Raw genomic sequence first — 16,742 nt, 5'->3', positions numbered from 1 at the left:
TTATTGAAAAAAATAAATATTTTTTACTTTCTTTATTATTTGTTGTCCACTTCTTGTGAAATAAGAGAGGCCGTAAATCAATCTTCAAGCAGGTTCCCGACAGGTTTAATTAATCAGCGCGTGCAAATGAGATACAATCTAGGATTTCTTTCTGGCCGGCTAATCACCGGCGGCGATCTGGCAGTGCATTAGCGGGATAAATAATTAATCAGAACGGCGGCGGGCAGCGCAGGAGCTCACGAGCTGCTGCTCCCGAAATGGATGACGGTTTGGTTGTTTGTGAGTTGCACGGCCGCTTATTGATTGGCTTCAATCACAAGGCCCGAAACGTGATTATACGAGCGTAATTACACGCCTAATTGACGCCATTTAGCCTCGAAACAAATCACACGGCAGGTCAAATAACTGATGTGCCCGTGTCTCAAAGCACTGACCGCAGAGATTTTCCACTCACTTAACAAATGAAAGGCAAATATTGTTCGGCACCAAAATCAACAATATGCAGCGGCAAAACCAACATGGCCGACCCTTAATATTCCAAGTTAGGGCGCACAATAAATATTAATTAACCCGGGTGGGTCGGGTTGCTGAGCTGGAGGGACAAACACACCGCACACGCTTTTCCTCAAGCGCACCTGCAGACATAATTAGCCGCTCATTACGACGCAAAAAGCTTTTCCCCCAACGGGAATCTGCCCTGCTATTAAAGAACAGATATTTTTTGCTCACATGCTGACCTGTTTGAATATCGAATCGTGTTTTGTTTAGGCGTCTAAAATTAATTGAATTTAATTAAATTTTATATTTACATGGAATAGGTTGAACAATCAAAGAGACGAATGAACTCAAGAATATTGGTTATTATAATAAAATTTTGTTAATTACAGTAATAAAATATTAAAATAATCAGAAAGCATTTTAAATTTTTAATTATAATCTATCTTGTCAAATTATAGCATGTTCAGAGCTGCTGTAAAATATAATGAAAATAACAAAAAGTCTGAATTTTATGAAGTTATTATTAATTGTTATTCTGCTCCAAAGCAAGAAGTTAAATAATGAGCAATAATATCCAGTAATTTATTTTTGTGGTGTCTTTTGTATGAGAATCTTTTGGAATATTTATTGTAAAGCTTAACAAAAACAACACCATTATTCTGGCAAGGAAAGATAAAGATCTTACAATTCTTACACACAATTGAAACTTATCCGTTTTTTTCCTCTGCGGCTCCGAATTAGTTTCGTTGTGAAGGCAGTTTGTTTGTTTCGTAATGGTCTTATATATGTCGGGCGGGGCAGCGAGTTTGGGCAAACAAGGCAACGCGGTGCCGAATCCAAAGTGGTTTGTGTTTAACTTTGGCCAGCGGCTCGTCCTTTCTCTGCTCTCTTTCCGTCTCGTGCCCACGCATGGACGAGCAACAATTCCCTTTTATTGTTTCATAATAATAAAAAAAAGGGGAAGGCTCGTAAAAGCAGGCCTATCATCTGACATTTGCCGGGCGAATTACAGGTTGCCGCCGCCGCCACGACGCGTGCAGATATGAGAAAGCGAATCTTTTACGGCCGCGAATATATCTTGCGCGTTTATCTCGCACTATTTTCGTCTCCAATTTGGATCGAGAAGGAAAGAAGCGCCATCGAGGCGTTTACACAGATAAGCATAAGTCTTATTTGGAGATTACATCAAGAGGCAGTGGCATCAATTCAATGCAAGGTCACTTCTTTTTATGAAAATTTAGACAACAATTTTTGTTATTTCAAGTTGGAAAGTTTTGCAAAACCTTTAAAGGTCTTAGTTCAGATAATTGGAAAATAGCAAATGTCTTTTTTTTATTTTTATTGTCAAAATTTTCTTTACATTTTAAAATCATAAAATTTTGAACCAGAGTTGAATCTGTTGACTATTTATTGGAAGATTATTAAAAATTAAAAATTTAAATTAAAAAAAAAAAATAAATATCATAAATCAAAATTAAAAAAGAATTGGCAACAAATTATTGAAGCTCTAGGCAGGTTTTAAGTCCAGTAAATGGCACGGAAAATTTGAAATAACTCATTTAGTTGCACTAACATTTAAAAGCTTCTAATTCAAATTTTCTTGTATTGACCAAGAAGAATAAATAATTGTAAAATTTATTTTTTCAAATATAATATTTTTTATTCTCTTTTTGCGTCTTTTCTTCAAATCACATGAATTTCTAATGTGTAACAGTTCGGAAGTTCAAGGCCGCGGTCGGAATTTGGGCCGAGGCTGTGCACTTTCCGGCTATCAGACCCTCCCTAATATGGACAGACCCTTCTCTCTATGAGAGGCTGCGGTCGTTCCGGGCATTAAAGTATGCAATGCGTGCTTCCAGATGCATACTTTCCTTCGCTGAAAAATTCAAATTTGGCGCCTTTGATCTGGCAAGAGGGAAAAAACGAAACCAGTCCCTGGAGGACTCAATTAAAAATTAATTCCGGCGAGCGGTCTCAATAATGAATGCGGACCGCAGCGCTGCACCCTCGGCAGGATTGATGGGGGCCTTGCCTAGATAAGCCTGAACCTTCTTTATTTAAAACACATATAATAACATAATGCACACGCGCGCGCGGCAAAAAAGCGGCCGGGCATCATCAGCGATTCAACTCATGCGTGCGTAAAAGAGATCCAGCGCGAGCGAGGGTGACCCTTTTAGTTCCAAATCCGCAGCACATGCTTGGCTGACCCTTTATACGAAGGACGTAATTACCGTGGCACTTCCCACTCGGCCGCCGACGCTCCCCTGCGAGTGCGGCTCGCGCACTCTAATCATAGCCCCTAAGCTATGATCGCTCGCCGGCCAGACCAACGAATCAACCAGCCGCGCGCGATCAAATATTTATACCTCCAGAAATGAAAACACCGCGAAATTTGCGACCCTCTTGCTCTTTCGGCTGCTGCTCTAAATTTGGCTTTTTTTACTTCTTTTTTCTCCTAATTCCAGAAAGATGGAAACTTCAAATTAACACATTTCAAAGGAATTTTAATTTTTCCATAAAATTGATTGATATGAACTGATCATTTCTAGAAATATTTATCCTTGAAATTTATTTATTTCCATTTATTTAACACAATTGTGTACAACTTCAGCAAGACATTATAATAGTTAAGAATTAAAGTGTCGACTTAAGGTTAAATATAATCTATACTAGGTTTTATCTTTATCCATTTTAGCATATTCAGTTAGGGATTTGATTCTTTTTGTACATTTAAGGAGGTGGTACTGAGAAATCTTTGTCTCGTCACAAAGTTTACATTTACATTTTTCTCCGGCGGTATGAAAAGTTTTATCCGTACAAGCAAAGTACTTGATGAAAGCCGTGCATTGCAAACCGTGTTTGAACATGTCTATTTTTAACCAAGGGCTGCTTCCAGTTATCATTTAACATTGCCGGTGTTTGAAATATTTCTACATTAAAGTCACGTTCTTTTCTATGCCGAATATGTTCCAAGAATTCTTCATAAGCTTTATTGTCAACTAAATTAAAGGTGTTCTTAATTTTAGTTACAAAAGGCTCTTCGTCGCCAATCAAAAGATACAGATAAGAGCTTCTAGAAAATTTACTTACTCCTAAAACTTTTTTAAAATATCTAGTCATTAAATTTTCATACGTAACCAAGTCACATAATTTTAAGTGCGGCCAAATTGCTTCCACCCCATACGTGGCCATGGGCGCGAATTTAAGAAAAAAGAGAGATTTAGCGCAGTCGAGAGATAGGTCCCGTAAGTTCCCACTGAAGTGCATGGCTGCGAGGGCCTTTTTGCATCTTTCGGTGACATGTTTGGAGAAGGACGTGCAACTTTTCTGAAAAGTTACACCAAGGTATGGGAAACTAGTTACAAATTCGATTTCTTTCCCCTCGCAAGCTATTTTATCTAATTTTCCTTTCGGCCCTTTACCTTTATTTGTGAATTTTAAAGCTTTTGTCTTGGACAGGTTTATTTTTAAGTTGTTTTCTGTGCAGTAAATTAAAAACTTTCTCAAAATTTCTTCCAGTTTTTTACAACAATCGCTAATAAAAACCATATCATCTGCAAAGAGCAGAAAGTCCACTCCGTCCATGCCCTCGAATATTTTAATAATGTCATGGATGTAAATATTGAAACAAATTGGGCTAGAATTCATACCTTGTTTGAAGCCATTTGATTGAGTAAAAAACTCTGAAAGTGAAATTCCATCATCTATCTGAATATGGTCTACCTCCAAAAATTCTGATAGCAACAAAAGAAATTTATAAATAATTATAATGTGAAACGGAGGTTCTCGAGTGTGTCTAGGGTTTTTGGGTTGGCCGAAAGAGATGAACTTTTATTCCCAATTAATTAATAACTCGTAGGCGAATTACTCGACGGCGACTGCGGGTGCAGTCGTCGGATTCGGGCTTTCTGAAATATTAAACACGAAAGGTGGGTGAAGCAGCCGGGCTAGTGCGGCTGTATGCTTCAGAGCGGGCCGGCGGCTTATGTGCCTCGTACAGGCTTATAAGCGCGCCTTGCCTATCAAGGGAAACACAAAGTGAAACAACTTGAATTGCTCGTGGAACTGGATAGCGGGTTGCCGTCGGTTTATTTGTGGCATTCATCAAATAATACATCTCTGATTCAAGTCTAAGTTACAATATTAATTTTGATAATATTTAATTGACTGTTTAATATCTAATTATTATTTGATTACATGAGTATTATTTAATGGTTATTTTATTTAATTGTTTGAGCAATTTAATTATTGATTTTTGTGGTTACAAATCCCCCCTGGGAAAAGAATTTGTTCGTAAAAAACAAAATTTTAATGAAATGTAGATTTTGAAAAAACGAACAAAATGAATTTAAATATTTAACACCAAAAATATTGAAAAATGTTTTAGCAAAATTAGATTTAAAACTAAAAAAATTTTATCTTCTCCTCTGGTCCAGGTCAGTCCGTACTTGTCTTTTTAAGTTCGGAGGGACGAACGTTTGATTTGAAGATCGCATTAAGCGCGGCGCCGTGGTGTTGGCGCGGCAATTACTCTACCGTGGATTCCGGTTGAGTTTTGAATGACGAAAAACTTTGGAAAATGAAATTATTGTCCTCTGACAACAAAGAGTCTTTGAAGGCGAACATCATTTTGGGAAATCTGAATTTAGGCCGTGTTGTTTTCGGCCGAGAATCGGGTTAAATGCCGTGGGGTCGGCTTAATCCTATTTTCGCCGTATAGTTCGGCGCGGCTCGTCGCTTGTATGTGCATACGACCATGGCGGGGGTGCCGTGAAAAGCTTTAACTGTTCCGCATGTCGGCGCCCTGCCGGTTTCCCTTGCAGTGTTTCAAGTAGAAAAGTATTTTTCCCGATTTTCTCAGAAATTTTAAATGGTCCTTCGTATTTTGGCGCGAGGCCGGCTGCGATGCCTTTGACTTTGTCGCTGAGAATCATATTTTCACGCAGTACTGTTGTTCCGACATCAAATGGGTGGTTTTGTCGGTTCTTATTGTACTTTTTTGCGTATTTCTCTCTCTTGTCTGCGACGTTTTCTAAAGCAATTTCTTGGGCCGTGCGCATTCGGTTGATCATTTCCTTGACATAATCAGCGTACTCGATTTCATCGTGCTCCTCTGAAGGTAGTTCAGGGTGCTGAATTTCTCTCATGAGGAACAAAAAATTTGGGGTGAAATTTGTGGCTGAAGAAATACTTGAATTTATACTGAAGCAGATTGCATCAAGATGTAAATCCCAGTTTTTGTGATTTTTTGTATAGCACTTAATCTTCTTTTTTAATTCTTTATTGGAACGCTCACATCTATTTTCGCTGGGGTGGTACGGCGAAATTAGTGTGTGTTGGATATTCAGCCTTTCGCACGTTTGCTTCCAAATTTTTGAAATGAATTGACTGCCGTTGTCGCTAATTATTCTCTTCATGAAGCCAAAAGTTGTACACCAGAAAATTAGTTTGTCAACGAAAACTTTGCTGGTCGCCGAACGAAGTGGAAAAATTTTCGTGTAGCCTGAGAAATTATCGACAAAAACAAGTGCGAATTTGTGTCCTGAAGTGCTGCGGGGCAAAGGTCCAATTGCATCAACACTGATAACTTCATTTATGTAGGTGTCCAATTTTCTATTATGAAAGCCAAATTTGGGTTGATTTTTATCTTTCACTTTTTGGCACGTTGGACAACCGCGAACGTAATCATCAATATCTTTGCGCATTTTTCTCCATGTAAAATGTGCTGAAACTTTCAAATAGGTGATGTGTTTTCCAGGGTGAGAGCTGAGAACGTCATCGTGGCAAATTTCAAGGACTCGTTTTCTTAGGTGTGCTGGTAAAACGATGAGGTTTTTTCCATTTGCCGTATATTTTATTACACCTTTGTCTGTTATTGAATATTTTTCCTTTTTGCCTTTTTGTATTTGAATTTTCATTTGCTGGAGATCTTTATCCTTTTCCTGCTCAATGGCCCATTGTTCATCAGTAATTGGAAAATTTTTATTTTTCTCAATTTGAGTCAAGAGAACTTTTAGTCTGTTGCCCATTTTTAATTCTTGCGGCGATGGAATAACAAGTGTGCTGGTGTAGCGGCGCTTGGGCTGTTTTTTTCTTTTGCGTTTCCTCGCTGTGCTTTCACTCTTTGCCTGCTTTGCTGGCGAGCGGCTTCGCGGGCGTTTCTCCTTCTCCTTATTTTCAAATTGGTTCGCTGCTGTGACGTCACGCTTCTTGTCTCCTTTCTGCGCTCTCCTGTTGGTTTGTTTTCCTCTCGTGCCGGCCATGGCTGCAGTATTTTCGGCTCGTGATTTTTCGGCCTTTCTCTGCGGTTTTGGATTCTTTTGGCCAGTGCAACGGTCACAGGAGTGGTCAGGGAGTGAGGTCATGTCATTTGCGAACGTAATTTTGCCGTCCTGCTGGATATCAGCGAGCGGGATTGTTTTGTTGCGGTCCGTGAATGGCATTTTATAATCACTCTCTATCATGACTGCATTTCGCGACAGTGCGTCTGGTGCTTGCATTTCATTTCCCGGTTTGTATTGAAGGTGACAATTGAATCCTGACAAAAATAATGTCCATCTTTTCAGGCGTCCTGCAGGGTTTGGGTGTTTCATCAGGTACTGGATGGCTTGGTGATCGCAAAAGACTGTGAATTTTGAGTGCTGGATATAATCTTGGAACTTCGAAATGGACCAAACTACGCCAAGGAATTCGAGTTCTGAAATACAATAATTTTTCTCTGCAGAGTTGGTTTGACGAGAAATAAATTGCACAGGGCGATATCCTTTTCCGTCGAGGTTCTGTGTCAAAATTGCTCCGATTCCTTCCTTGCAAGAGTCAACCCAGATTTGAAAATCTTTGTCCATCTCAGGTAAATTAATCATGCATTTGTCTGATGTGAGTGTTGCAATTAAACTTTCCAGGGCCTTTTGCTGTTGTTCTCCCCATTCAAAGGTGGCATTTTTGCGAAGTAGTGCTGTGAGAGGTGCGACGACTAGTTGGTAGTTGGGCACAAATTTGCGAAAAAATCCACATAGGCCAAGGAGTTGTTGTACATTCAATTTATTTTTGGGCGCAGGAAATTTTTTAATACATTCCACTTTTTCAGGCAGAGGTGTCATTTTTCCATTTTCTCCAATTTTGTGGCCAAGAAGCTCTATTTCAGTTGCTGCAACTTCCAGTTTGCCTGGGTTTATTGTGAGTCCTGCTTCATGAAGTCTTTGGAGAACGATTTGGAGATGTTTCACATGCTCTTCAAGAGAATTTGAATACACACAGATGTCGTCATAGAAAGAGGTGACAAATTTGTAGTTGAGTCCTCTAAGTACTTTGTCAATTAATTTTTGAAATTCAAATCCAGAGCCTGCAAATCCAAATGGTGCTCTTTTGAATGCAAATATTCCTCTATGTGTATTAAATGCAAAGTATTTTCTGTGTTCTGGGCGAATTGCCATCTGCCAATAAGCTCCACTCAAGTCAATTTTGGTGTAATATTTTGCTTTCACTTGACTAAACACTGTTTCCAAATTTAGTGCATTTGGGTAGGGCTTAATTGTCATTCTGTTATTGATGAAACGCATGTCGCAGACAAGTCTGTATTTTTGTGCTTGCCCTAGTGGTGTTTTCTTTGGCACAAGATGTATGGGGCTAACAAAAACTGCGTCGTCAATTGGCTCAATTACATCATGAAGTAACATTTTGCTTAATTCTTCATCAATGATTTGTCTTGTCTCTGAATTTGTTGGACGAAGTGCTGCCTTATATGGAAGTGCATCTTTTAATTCCACATTTATGTGAAAATCTTTAGCCAGTCCTGGGGCCTCACTAAACAATCCTTTTGCATTGTATTTCAACAGCAAGTCACGCAGAATTCCATTTTTATCATTTTTTATTTTTCCAGGAAGTTCGTTGCGTAGCAATTTTTTCTCTTGAACTGTAGCCTGCATTGAGTGCATGAATTTTGCTTGTTTGTATACAAATCTAAATACATTATTTGGCTCTTTTGTGTGAAAATATCCATTTGGCAGAATTCCAATTTTTGCGCTGCTTGTAAAATTTCTCCCTAGCAGAATTTCATTTGTTTTTTCTGCTAAGACAAAGCATGGCATTTTAACAAATCCTGCACGCCATTTAATTGGGACTTCAATCGCTGCTACAACTTTTGTGCTGCCTCCAACTGTTGCTAATTTTTTGTCAGAGTACCAGACTTTTGCTCCCTTGTTGCGCAAAGTTTCAAACAATTTGTACCCAATTAAAGTAACATCACTACCAGAGTCTAAGATTCCAACATAATGTCTATTCATAATTTTCAAAGGAATGGTTGGGCGGCGAAAGTCAAATTGGCGTGGCCCTTTTCTGTGCATATCCTTGATTTTAATTTTATTCCTCTTAACTAGAAGTTCACATGCTTGTATTTTCTTTTCTAAGTCTAATAATTTTTCTTTCCTGCCGCTGCCCGAGGCATCAGCTGCAGGTGGCTTGTCTAGTTTTCCGAATTTTTCCGGGAATGAGGAGTCAAATCACGGGGTTTTTTAGCCTTCTTTTTATTTTGCCGATTTTTGTTGTCTTTCTCATTGCTGCTGTCGCGCTTTTCCTTTGAAAAATTTGTCGCTTTTTTCGCGAAAGTCGTGCTCTTTTTGCCGTGCGTGCGGCTTTTATCATTGTGGCCGTGTGATCGGTCACTTGATGTTGATTTTCCGCCAAGCGAGTGGCGAGAATCGCTCCGTCCGTGCGAACGGCTGGAGGAGTAAGAGCGGTCGCGAGATGTTGAGCGTTCACCGTGCGAGCGGCGAAAATTATCACGTCCTCGTGAAAGGTCGCGAGAGGAATTTTGAGATCTGTCTCTGTAATCACCGCGGTATCGGCGATTTTTATCATAGCCGTGTGAGCGGCTGCGATTTTTGCGAGAGCGAGATCTATTTCTGCTTGTGCGTGCGCGCGATCGGCGGATCTGCGGATTCAATGCGTGCAGCGGCACAGCATCTTGCACCTGGAGCGAGCGGGCCGCATCGGCCGTACTTTGGTCGGGTCCAGTATATGCGAGAGAGAGTTCAATGGCCTCCTGCGCGGGTGGGGGTGGCTTATAGGTCTGAATCCTATAAATGATGCTTTGAACAACCGCGGCCTCGTCTAAGAGCTGCTGCATTGAATTGAAAGTTTTTCCACGCATGTACAGAAAATAAGCGGGGTGCATTTGTTGAACAATTTTCTCAACAACTTTCTGCTCGGGCGTCGCCGGATCAATTATGTCGAAATAACCCTTTATTTTGTGCGCGTACGTAGTCAGTGGCTCGTTGATGTGCTGGCTGCGTTTTTCTAGTTCTTTCGCTAATTCCTCTTTGTAATTTACGGCCGCGAATTCGGTCATAAATTGGTGGCGAAAGTCCTCGACTGTGTTGCAATTGACACCAACGCAGCTGTACCACAGATTTGCTTCACCTTTGAGCGTGGTCGGCATTTTTGCTTTGATTTATTCGAGCACTTGTACTCCGTGCGCTTTTGCTTGACATGAAATAAAGGTGAGAAACTCATGAGGCGAATTTTTGTCGCGCTTGCCAGAGAATGTGGGAATGTAGATTTTGGTGAAAATTCTCGTCATGTCTGAGGCGCTTGTTGGACGCGCTGCATTGCTTGTTGCATTTACTAATGCCGTGGCGAGACTTTGAAAAATTGTCATATTTGGGTCTTGCGAGTTTATGCCATCAACCAAGGGTGCGGTTGGCGGCGGCGGTCTCGTTCCGTCCGGGGCTGAATTTGTGTCGGTGACCACCCGGTCAGGTCTGTCCGACTTGGTAGCAGATTGAGCGGCGGCCGAGGCGCGGCCTCCGTGCTCTTTTGCTAAATTTTCTCGGAGATTTTCGGCCCGCTGCCGCGTGTCCGGCTGCGGTCCGTGATTTTTCTCGTCTATTTCAGCTAATTCTTTTGCCAGCCGAAGGGTTGCTAATTTCTCTTCTAACTGGAGAATTTCGTCATCGACGATGCTTTTGCGAGGTGTGCTTGTCTTTTTCTCTCCGCCGATAAGGGCAATTGTGCCTTCTCCATGGGTTACAGCGGTGTCATCCCCTACAGATTCTTCACTCGGGGGTGGATCTTTGGTTAGGGTAGTGTCGCCTGCCGATACCTGGGAGGTTGTCGTGCCTGAACTTTCGTCCTTTGACCCTTCCGTCTGCGACGAAAGGTCGACCAAAGGCGCATCTGGTCCGTCCGACATTTTTGCTCATTCAGTTAATTTGATTTTTATCCGTATTTATGATTTCTCCCGAAAGCAACTTCGTACGCCGCGGGGTGTGACAAATTCCAATTAAGGTGCCGGGTGCGTCGTCAATCGGTTGCGTCGATTTAATTAGAAATTAATTCAAATCTTTTTCTTTAGGCCGAGCCCCCACTGAAACGGAGGTTCTCGAGTGTGTCTAGGGTTTTTGGGTTGGCCGAAAGAGATGAACTTTTATTCCCAATTAATTAATAACTCGTAGGCGAATTACTCGACGGCGACTGCGGGTGCAGTCGTCGGATTCGGGCTTTCTGAAATATTAAACACGAAAGGTGGGTGAAGCAGCCGGGCTAGTGCGGCTGTATGCTTCAGAGCGGGCCGGCGGCTTATGTGCCTCGTACAGGCTTATAAGCGCGCCTTGCCTATCAAGGGAAACACAAAGTGAAACAACTTGAATTGCTCGTGGAACTGGATAGCGGGTTGCCGTCGGTTTATTTGTGGCATTCATCAAATAATACATCTCTGATTCAAGTCTAAGTTACAATATTAATTTTGATAATATTTAATTGACTGTTTAATATCTAATTATTATTTGATTACATGAGTATTATTTAATGGTTATTTTATTTAATTGTTTGAGCAATTTAATTATTGATTTTTGTGGTTACAAATGAAGACTAAAATTGTTGTTGAAAAAATACAAAGATTATACCATGGAATTTATCTTGCTTTGTTTTAATGAAATTTTCCGACTCCTGTAAATCAAATTTGCTGATTTTTTTCAGATCCATATTAGCAAATTTTACATTAGTTATGGCCAGTTAATTTCTTAATGTATAATAAAAGGAAATAAACGTCAAGCTGAAGGGAAATTTTGGGATGAAAACAAGGCAGTAAAAAACTTTCATGGTTGCAGAAGTCTATAAAATCGGTGAACGGCCGCTGATTTGGCCTGGCTGCATAAAAACTTACTCTTTTACTTTTTTTTGAAGATTTGAACAACTATGTCGACTTCCTAATACGTTGATTAATAAAATAAATAATGTTTTATTGCATTGTTTATTATATAAAAAATTTGCATAGATGCAAATTTTTCGTTCTATATTTTGTAGCAGTGAATAAAATTTAAATCTACATATAAAGTTTTTAATTGTTTTTAGATCTACTTTTCAAACTATTAAATTGGAGTAAACGACTTATACTCTGAGTTCTCATTAGTAACTTCATTAGACGTTCGTAGGAGGAAGTGCCGACAGGATTTAATAGATAAGAAAGACGCGGTGCAAAACTAATTCATCTTAAGCTGGCGGAAAGGTGTTTTGCAGCTGCTGCAGAAAACGAGGTCGCGAAAAAAGAAAAGTCTCTTCTCGTGTTGATGACTTTTGGTACAGACTGTCATGTCCACTAAATGTGTCGCAATATCCTTTTATTACCCCTGCGATTAAATTCTGCATCGCGGCATTATTTGTTTTGTGTTGCGGAACTTAATTATGGTAATGTGTCCGTTTCCTCCAGTGAGAAAAGTCATTAACTCTTATATACAACAGACAGAGGCACACATAGAAAGCAGACTAACAACTGCTAGATAAACAAGAAGTTGCGCTGCTATTTGCCTTTCATTTTGCTACTCAAATATTCATCGCGGAAAAATACTCTTGTCTCTCTGGCAAGCACCATTTGCATAATTATTCCAGACTGCAGAGCACTTTGCACAAGATTACTCATCGGGCCGGCTAAGATTTATATTTTTCTTCTTCGATATTTCCTTTTTTCTGTTTTTAATCCATTTTGGCCGGAGCAGCGAATTCGCCAAAGGCCGAGAGCTGGTCAATTAATTAGCCCAGGCCCATGTTAGTACAACAAGGACGCCATTCGCATGTTCGGCTGGCTCGCTTTTGTGTTATTGCCAATGGGAGGGCATGTGTTTGCATGGAAAGGAAAGGTAGCACGTGCATGTAATATGCGGCGGCCCTTTGAGGGCAGTTATTCCTCTGCTAGCGTAATGTCCCCCTATTATATCTGCTGCGAATGCCAAAGACCGACGCCATCAGGAATTATACCATCTGAATTTTTAATTAAATTTGCCAATACGCAAAATAAATGTGTAAGTGGCTGCGGGACGGAAAATGGCCACCGGCATTTGCGTTTGCTTTGAAACTTTTGATACACCAGTGAAAATATAACTCAGAATTTAGTGGATGAAAGAGTGCTTTTAACCGCAAAATTTGCCGCCGTTTATAGGCCTCCTCGTTTACTTTAATGAGCAAGCGGTAAAAGATAAATGTTTATGCTCCTTTGAGTGAAAATTTTGGGGTAAAAAAAACAGAAGCACAAGGCTGGCAGGTTTAAAAAATATAAAAGTATGATGATGTCCACTGTAAATACTAAAAGCGTCATTTACTGTTGAGGTTTTTTTTTGTAAATTTATAACGTGATGATTTTAATTTTCCGGTACGTCTGTTGCTATCATTACATTTTTTTAAAAAACAGTTCTGGCAGTTGAAACGGTTTTATATTAGGTTTCCAGGAAATACATTTTTCTTCAGCATGATTTGTAATTTTGCTTATGTTAAACAATAATATCATGGCCAATTAACAATTTTAAATGAAGAATCCCAGTAAAAGAATTAACAATAAAAATACTCGCCCTGTCTGTGCTTAACAATTCATAAAAAAAATTGTCTGTTTGAAACCCTGGACCTTCATTATCTTCCATCCCATAAATACCGACAAGTCCCATTGGCGACAAAATGGCACAGATCAGCGGATCATTATCAGAAGCAATTGTTTCGAGCACTTTTCCGCAATCTCGTCCATATTTGATATTAATGTTCCCCCTCGGAGCCATCTCGTTTCCCTCCCCTCTGGCACTCGCGATTCATTGTCTTTGATTTCACTTGGACAACAAGTACTTGTGTTTGTTAGCAAAGAGGAGATGCACTACATGCAGCGTCACCCACACAAAAGCGAGAAGTTTGTTTTTGTCAATAGACAACAACGGAAGGAAGTTGCATCTCTCTGCAGCTTTTTTGCTCTCGCGCCCTCTTTTTGCGCCATTGATATCGGCCGGGGCAGTTTTATCGCACACGGCGCCTTTATGAAGTCACTCGTGCATTATAACAGCCATCATGATGGCACATAAATATCCCATAAGGGCTACACGCGCTGCTCTCGGCCGGCAAAAAGAAAACGCGCCGCTCTCAAATCGCTGGGGAATGCGCCGGCAATCTTGTTTGCAACGACCCGCCTTGCCCCGGAAAAAGCGAAAGGCCTCTCGCCAGGATCTGCAGGGTTAAAAAAATGAAAGAGAGAGACGACGAAATTTTGTGCCAGGAAAGAGACATCCTTGACGGAAAAAAAATCGAATAATGCGTCCAGGATGGAGGAAATCTGTGTCCTTTATGTACGCTATTACGAAAATATGTATGTTCAAAAAAAAAAAGCGGATATAATATTCTTTGCTATTTGTCAAAAAGGTTTCAACCTTCAGAATTTTTTATGCACGCTTAGTTTTGAAATAAGTTTGTTATTGCTATACTTGTTGTAGTCAAGAAGCAGTTTGTGTAGTGTATGACAATAAACTTAAAAAATTAAACCCTTGTACAGTAGCATTAGAAACAAACATTAAAACAGCAATTTAGGGCATTTATTTTTCTTTAAAATATATATAAATATTTTTTGTTTGTTTTAAGCTTTATTTTATTTATAATAATATAAATAAAATTAAATTTACCTTTTAAATATTAAAGATATAATTTAATACAGAGTAGTAGTATAGAAGGCAGAAGGATGGGTACATTCTACGGCGGAATAACCACCACACTTTTTTGGAGAGGGATGATGCGGCCGGCCGGCCGGCCGCGCGGGGGCGGAGCCTAATTATTTCGAGCGTTGTCGAAAGGGTTGGAGCGCGACCGACTGACCACGGCGATTTTTACCTGGCGAGGATATAGGGCGCGGGCGGCAGGCGGTGGTGCGTTCGGCGGCCGACTTTAGTTGCCAGCCTATAAAAAAATATATTTACGCGTTTCTGGTCACGGGGATTTTCACTTGGTAAGAAAAACGCACGGGCGGGCGTTCGGCATGCGGCGGTCGACTTGGTTGCCGAAGAGTGTCGTCTGCCTATTTACGGTCGACGGCGCGCGGGGCTGCTCGGCGGCTGATTTCGTTGCGGGAGAGAATACGCGTTTCTTGCCACGGGCACGGCTCGGCGGGCGATCTCTGTTGTCGCGCGGGGATGATTTCACCTGAGTTTGCGAGCGACGGAGAGAAGATTTTCGGTGGAGAGCGATCTCGGCGGCCGTGTGTAATCACGAGCGAACCCGGCACGACTCCTAAACGACATAACGAGTTAACATTTGAATTATGTGTGCAACAGAATTAAATTTTCAAGGGAGATATTTTTGAGAGATATTATGTCAATACAATATTTAATTTTGGTTAATTAAGAAATTAGAAAAAATTGATTCAAATAAATTTCAGGACAATAATAATTAAAAAGAATAAAGTATTGTGATTTAAGAAATGTATAATGGAGCAAATGATTTAAAAAAAATTTGTTATACGCCGGATTTATAAAATTATGTGGGAAAAAAAATTTATTTTCTTTTGGTCTGGTTTTGGTAGTATTTGAGAAAATTACAAATTTAGTGAAATTTATTTTCAGAGCAAATACGCCTCGTCAAAAAGAATTGATAGGTGTTTTATCCCGCGGCGCGCCAAATCTGGAACCTTCGAGAACATTTCACAAGATGTGTAAAACGTGAATCACCGCCACCTGATGGGGATGGCCGTGGCGTGTCTCGGCGGGCTGTGTGGGGGCGCCGGGTTAAATCGCGAGCGGACTACTAAAAATACAAAATAAAATTGTTCAAGCGAGATTCAATAACATTGTATTGAATTTGGTGCTGATGCAGATTTTAGGAAATTAAGTACAAAATAGGACTGATAAAATAAATCAATTAAAAAACTGTTCATATAACATTAAATGAGAAATATTTTGTTTTGATTAAGAATATTTGAGCAAAAATTACGATTATAATTACAGTGAAATGTAATTTTCTTGTAAATCTGGGTGAGGTGCGCGCGGAGTGATAGTATGGAGTTTTTTCTATAATCGGGCGTTCTGCTGTGCGGCGTGTTTCTGTTATTTTTCCAGCAAGGCATGGGGATAGAGTGCGCTTTACCGGCCGCTTTAACCTGCCTATTATCGGGGGAAAACGTCCTGCCGTTGTTTTTGACACTTTTTAATAGAGCTAATGCATTATTTCAGCTTTATTTATTTATTTATTCTCCATTCAGATACAATATGAAAAACACAACATCTTAATTAAATCAAGTCAATACACAATATTAAATTACGCCAGTTAATTTTTAAGAGCAACACACAGATTTAATCAGACAAAACTAAAATATTTTAATGATATAATATTAAAAAAATCGTGAATAAAATGAGTTTTGAAGTATTTTACGCATGAAAAACGCTGCAAATCAATGTTAATACAAAATTATAAATATTTTTACGCACAAATTCTGCCTCCTCGGTGCGTCTCAATCTGATTTGGACTACTGCAAATGCCTGAATTTGGCAACTTAATCGAAAGCGCGAGTAGCGATTTAATTTTCTTCTGATAAGTTAAATCATTTTCAAACGAGTTTTATTTCTTGAGAGTATTATTGTTGTTTATTTGTCCACACTGTTACAAATAATACATGATTTATATACATTCATGTAAGCATTCCATTGTTGAAAACAATTAATTTAAAAAAAAATAATTGTTGCACAAAACGGTACCAACAGTGGAAAAAGTTTTGCTAAAAGCTCCGATATCGAAAAGACCTCATCCGCTGTAGTGACTTCCAGGCTTAAAAACATATCATCGAATTGATTCAGTCTTCGATTCACTTTCGTCATTAAATTAATCAGATATGTAATGTTCATTTGAAAGTAGATTTTTTTTACCAATTTTTGCACAAATGTGTCACGTTCAATGGGTTGCAGCGGACAGTTTCAAAACTCCATTTAATAACTATCATGGCCGCATAATTTTTT

General features: G+C 39.7%; 1 protein-coding gene and 1 long non-coding RNA gene across 2 annotated transcripts in view; both read left to right on the top strand.

The window, feature by feature from the left end:
• Positions 1-16,742, top strand: part of LOC132196037 (uncharacterized) — a 191,130-nt gene that overhangs the window by 91,607 nt on the left and 82,781 nt on the right. The window lies entirely within an intron of this gene.
• On the top strand, positions 7,237-7,811 carry LOC132196149 (uncharacterized). Its single transcript, XR_009441733.1, has 3 exons — positions 7,237-7,351; positions 7,404-7,531; positions 7,589-7,811. It is a non-coding gene; the product is annotated as an uncharacterized LOC132196149 (long non-coding RNA).

This window comes from Neocloeon triangulifer, unplaced genomic scaffold (assembly GCF_031216515.1).
Source record: "Neocloeon triangulifer isolate White Clay Creek 2 clone unplaced genomic scaffold, ASM3121651v1 ptg000011l, whole genome shotgun sequence".
Lineage (NCBI taxonomy): Eukaryota > Metazoa > Arthropoda > Insecta > Ephemeroptera > Baetidae > Neocloeon > Neocloeon triangulifer.
The sequence above is the reverse complement of the archived record's forward strand: the minus strand, read 5'-3'. Positions and strand labels throughout refer to the sequence as shown.